Below are 6,000 nucleotides of genomic sequence, written 5' to 3'. Positions count from 1 at the left end.
GTTGCTTCACAGGCGGTAAAGCAGGTCTGCAGGTGTCTGTCTTTTTCTCCCCATCTCTGTCTTCCCCTCCTCCCTCCATTTCTCTCTGTCCTATCCAACAACGATGACATCAATAACAACAATAATAACAACAACGATAAACAACAAGGGCAACAAAAAGGAAAAAATAGCCTCCAGGAACAGTGGATTTGTAGTGCAGGCATGGAGCCCCAGCAGTAACCCTGGAGACTAAATAAATAAATAAATACTTCTGGGAAACGTGAGCGCCATGTAAGTGACCTGACTGCTCTAAGATCATGAAGCTCTTCCACATGCGGCTGCGGCAGAACCCAGTCTTCCTGCCAGGGAATGAGGTCAACGAATCAGGAGACAGCTGGTTACTTACAGTTCTCCTTTTTTAAAAAAAAATTATATATTTATTTTCCCTTTTGTTGCCCTTGTTTATTTTTTATTGTTGTTGTTGTTGATGTTGTCATTGTTGGATAGGACAGACAGAAATGGAGAGAGGAGGGGAAGACAGAGAGGGGGAGAGAAAGACAGACACCTGCAGACCTGCTTCACAACCTGTGAAGTGACTCCCCTGCAGGTGGGGAGCTGGGGGCTCGAACCGGGATCCTTTCGCTGGTTATTGTGCTTGGTGCCATGTGCGCTTAACTCGCTGTGCTACCGCCCAACTCCCCAGTTCTCCTTTTTTAAAAAAATTATTCTTTATTTATCTTTTAACCAGAGCACTGCTCAACTCTGTTTATGGTGGTGCAGGGGATTGAACCTGAGACTTCAGAGCCTCCAGCATGACAGTCTCTTTGCATAACCATTATGCTATCTACCCCCGCTCATCACTTGCTGTTCTCCAGGGAAAGAGACTTGCCAACCACCCAGGACCACAGAGTTCGTGAAGCTGTGGTGGGGTGAGGGGAATCAGAGATTGAAGGCCTTAAGTTATGGTTTCTGCAGGATACAATGGGGGAGACAAGGAAATGGACCTGCCTGAATAGTTGCAGGGACATTTGAGGTGTAGGGACTGACCCTGTAGCCTAGTACCTGTCTTTGGGGGCATAAAGGTAGGGAGCATTGACAAAAAGGGAACATTGACAAAAAAAGGGAGGGAGCATTGACCCATAGCACAAATGCTCTGGAAGGACCCAGTACAGGTGATGGGTGAGGGGTTTAGACTGGCTGATGTACAGGTGAAAGGTGCCCTTACTTCCTTTAGCAATCGACTAGCCCTGGAGTTAGCAGCCTCCCAGATGCCAGAAATCCAGATGACAGAAACTAAGAAAATGTAGATAATGCCGCCAAATGTGTGATTGCAGTCACCTTAACCCCAGGTCATCTGTCAGTGGATGCTATTGAAATAATTCCATCAGTGGCCCTGCGGAACTGAAGAATCAGCGCGCGGAGTCCTACCAAGTCTGCCCCACAGAGATCTGTGTGATATGATAAGCAAGTTGTCATTTCCATCCACCAAGTTTAAGCTAATTTGCTATTCAACAAATTATTATTCAACTGGGACCTTAGACCACAGCTTTACAGTCGATTCACTTTCTATATATGTATAGAAACCAATCGATTTATATTCATTATTGACTAAAGCCAAAACTCAGCAAAGATTTCAACTAGAGTTTTCTTTTTTTTAAATTTCTCAAAAATGGATTTGGGTAATATCAATATTCATATCTTTAGAGATTCTGATTAGCGGTGAACTACATATAGACGATAAAATCATGAGAATGAAAAGCAGAAGTGACACCTAAGTTCTAATAAAACCTTGGCACTTTCACATTTGAAAAAGTGGAACTAATATATCGTTTTAAAAATATTTACATGTTTTGCATAGAGACATAGAGAAGTTGCGAGACAGCAAGGCAACAGAGAGGGAGAATGAAACAGACACACGTGCAGCCCGACTTCCCTGTTAGTGAAGCTTTTCTCCCTGCAAGTGGGGACCAGGGGCTTGAATCTGGCTTCTTGTGCTTGGTAACTTAGATGCTCAACCAAATGCACCACCCCCCGGCCACTAATATATCTTTTCAAATGGACTCTGTCCAAGATTAGTGGATACTAACATCAACCTATAACAAGAAAAGTATTAAGCTGGGAAAGATGAAGCTACACTGAATACGAGTGAACAAAATTGCCACCGTCTCTTTCTGTACAAATTAATTTCAGAGAGCCCGGGATTTCTCCCCTTCTTCCCGCTGCACTGCTGGCTTGAGTCGTGCCTGCATTTCCTTGTCCCATGGCTGCCTCCATCTGGAGTTTAATATAATATGCACTCATCTCCTTCCCGTTCCAGGAGGGATATGTAATGAATATCTCTATATTAGTCATCGGCTGTCAACACTGACAAATTTCAATTACCACTCTTCAGTGACAGTTGACACCAGAGAAGGAGGACAGGATGGCACACTGGGAGAGCCCACTTGGGACAGAGCTGTTTTAATCGCCTTTCTTATCCATGTTGAACCTCTACCATACTGGCAGGGGAAAGAAACTGACAAGAGGAGGCGATTTCCACCACTGATGCAGGGGGCGGGCGGATAGGCAAATCGATGCTGAAAGAAACTGAGTAGCGTCCCTCCTTCCCAGGGCATGGACCAGCGTCCATGGCAAATCACGGTTTCCTTCCCCTAAGGTACCTGTGCCAGGAACTTTCTGCTTATCAAAATAGTTCGCATTTCATCAGCTGCCTCGATGGGGGGTTCCTGATGATCCATAAATTATTCATCAATTAAAAAGACTCGGCACTTTTTATTGTTTTGGACTGCCTTTTCTGAGAGATGAATTTTCAAGAGCATAGTGGGAGTTTCCCTTAGTGAATTCTCGTTTCTTCTCATTCCTGCCAACAATACTGCTCCTTTAGCCTTTTTGATTGCAGTGTGGTTGTTGCAGTAGATGCTGCCTCTACGGTGAGGGGAGGGTCCTGTCAGGACTGGACTGTTTTGCACTTGCTTTGATTTTTTTTTTTGCTTTGCTTTGTTTGTTTGTGTTGTTTTCTTTAATTCAGAGGCATCCAGATCCCTTTCTTAAGGAGAAACTGCTTTTTTCCGGTGAAGCCTGTTAGAAGAGTGTTTATGACTTGTGGTTTCTCCTTGGATTTTTAGGAGGATTTTCATTTGGGTGATTTGATTTCTGTTGTCATTTGGACAAGCTTCAATCCAGGTGTCTTTCTCTAGCAACAGTTAGCTAATATTTGTCGATCGTGACCAGGTTTCACTGCAGCCCAGAGCTAGTTCTACTTTTAAGTAGCTTTTCAGGATCACACAGATAGAGAGTAATGAGCCTGGGATTTGTTCTTAGGGAGCCTGACTCCTGAATTTAATGCCTCTTTTCGCTGCTGCCATGCTCATTGATAGTCTGTGTTTGCATTGTTTCATTAACCGTTTTAGTTATCGGTGCTGCCCCTTGGAGAAATAACATTCTCCTGGAACCTACAGATTTATTTTGGCTTTGAAAATGGGGGTGGGGGACTAAGATAGTGTGATTTCACCAGTCTCAGGAAATAATCAAAGTAGCTTGATTAATGTTCCAAGAGAATTCAGATCCAGAGGCAAGGATAACAGTTAGATCTGAAATTAATTAGATAAAGTTGAATGGAGCTGACTAAGGCATTTCTAACTTCGGGAAAGAGTAACATGAAGAAGGACTAGAATGGGAAAGAGACGTTAGCCATCTGTGACTTCTCTAGTCTTTTTTAAACATGGAGCCATAGCAGTAGCCCGGATACTTTGTCTCTTCTATAACTGCTTCTCTCAATTTAGTTCATGGCCAAGCTGGGTCATGAGATTGTTAGAATTATCTTATCTGTATTCACATCAATGAAAGGAAAATACGTCAACTATTTCCTTTTCTCCCCCCACTGTTGAAAAAATGATTCAGCATCTTGTGCATACCGCGTGAGTCCATCTATTTTATTCCTTTAATTTTTGATAATTTTTAAATTCTTGAATAAAATTTGATTTCATCTTGATTTATAACCCCAGCCTGATTTTTCTTCTCTATTTTTAAGATAAAAGGGCGAGAGGGGGAGACACACAGCACGGCTTTCCCATCTGTTGGAGACCCTGTGATTCATGACCTCTATCACTTATTGATATATTTGTAGTGCTATTTTTCTTTTTTAAAATTTTTTTAATTGGGGAGTTGGGCAGTAGCACAGCCGGTTAAGTGCATGTGGCTCAAAGCGCAAGACCGGCGTAAGAATCCCGGTTCGAGCCCCCGGCTCCCCACCTGCAGGGGAGTCACTTCACAAGTGGTGAAGCAGGTCTGCAGGTGTCTGTCTTTCTCTCCCCTTCTCTGTCTTATCCTCCTCTCTCCATTTCTCTCTGTCCTATCCAACAACAACGACATCAATAATAACTACAACAATAAAATCCCAAGGACAACACAAGGGAATAAATAAGTAAATATTTTTTTAAAAAATAATTATCTTTATTTATTGGCTGGAGACAGCCAGAAATCAAGAAGGAAAGGAATGATAGAGAGGGAGAGAGACAGAGAGACACATGCAGCACTGCTTCACCAGTCACAAAGATTTCCCCCTGCACTTGGGGACCAGGGACTTGGACATATGTGGACATATGTGGAATCTAGAGGACTGATGCTCATGGACTTGCAAAAAGAAACTGCTAGCAAGACTCGTGAGGACTATGCTGGTTATGTCTGGGAGGGTGGGGATGAAGTGTGGCCCATTAGGAAGTAAACCAGTTTCCCTAAACGTTTATGTCCCCTGTTACTATGATTTGTAGCTGAAACCAGTCATTCTGTCATTTGGTGGTTGCCACTGCTGGGAGTTCTTTTCCTTGGGAAATTGTAAGAACCGAATTTCTTTTCTGTTATTGTTTTTAATCATACTTGAGCTCGCCATTGCCTACAATAACACTGAGTTTTCTCCACTACTCTTTTCACCCTTTAGGTATTCACTGGTAATAACTCACTACACTGTGCTATTTAATTTTAAAAGGATAAACTAAGAAGAATATAGAAGACTGTTTTCCACCCACCCCTGTTATTCCGTCAAAGAGGCCAGGACTAAGGAAGGAATTAGTAGGCTTACCACTGCTATCAGGAGGAGAATTTACTTCCTGTTGCTTTGGCAACTTACTTGTGCTGAAAGATCATTTCTAACCTCTCTTTTCTACAAATTTTATAATCACTGGAGAGTGATTTTGGAGGAAGATCACCTCCAGGATTCTGTGTGCACTAAGAGATTGAAATAGATTTTTAAGAAAATCTTGGAGTCATGACCTTTATTTCCAAGTTAGAAATTTATCCCATATTATGTGGCCAAAGCAAGATGTGTCTTTTAAAGAAAAGAACAATTGTGTCAGGTCAACCCAGTTGACAGCCATAGGATTAAATCTGGGAGAGAGGTAGCCTCAGACCAAGCTGGATGGAAGATATAATGCCAAGTTGTAATACAGATATCTAAGCAATTAGAGAGACAAGATGTTTCTAGATAAAAGAGGTTTACATAGTACATCAAGCTTTGATCATAGAATGTTAAAGAGCCAGATATTGATTTAGTTTACAAGCAGTCACAGAGCGCAGACTGTACTTAAGTAGAGAGGGTAGGGAAGAGATGAACAGCCACTTGTTTGATTTTAAAGGGAAGATCAGGGGGTAGGTAGCACAATGGCTATGCAAAAGAGAATCCCGTGCTGAGGCTCTGAAGTTCTGTGTTCAGTCCCCAGCACCATCATCAGCCAGAGCAGAGCAGGGCTCTGGTAATAAATAAATAAGCAATGTAAGATCAAAGGCTGTGTTTTAGCATTTGATGGAGAACAGAAGATTTAGTATAACTGTATTCAAATCCTTAAATTCTCTACAATTCTGAGTTTACAATTCCTTTTTTATCCTTCAATTTATAATAAAAAGGTAATTTTCATTGTTTTCAAATTTTAATATTTTTTCAATGAATCTCAATCATCTTTAATACTTTCAAAAATTAAGAGAATTCTAGGGTTGGAGAGACTGCACATCAGGGCTCATGATATATTA

Source organism: Erinaceus europaeus, chromosome 22 (assembly GCF_950295315.1).
Source record: "Erinaceus europaeus chromosome 22, mEriEur2.1, whole genome shotgun sequence".
Lineage (NCBI taxonomy): Eukaryota > Metazoa > Chordata > Mammalia > Eulipotyphla > Erinaceidae > Erinaceus > Erinaceus europaeus.
The sequence above is the reverse complement of the archived record's forward strand: the minus strand, read 5'-3'. Positions refer to the sequence as shown.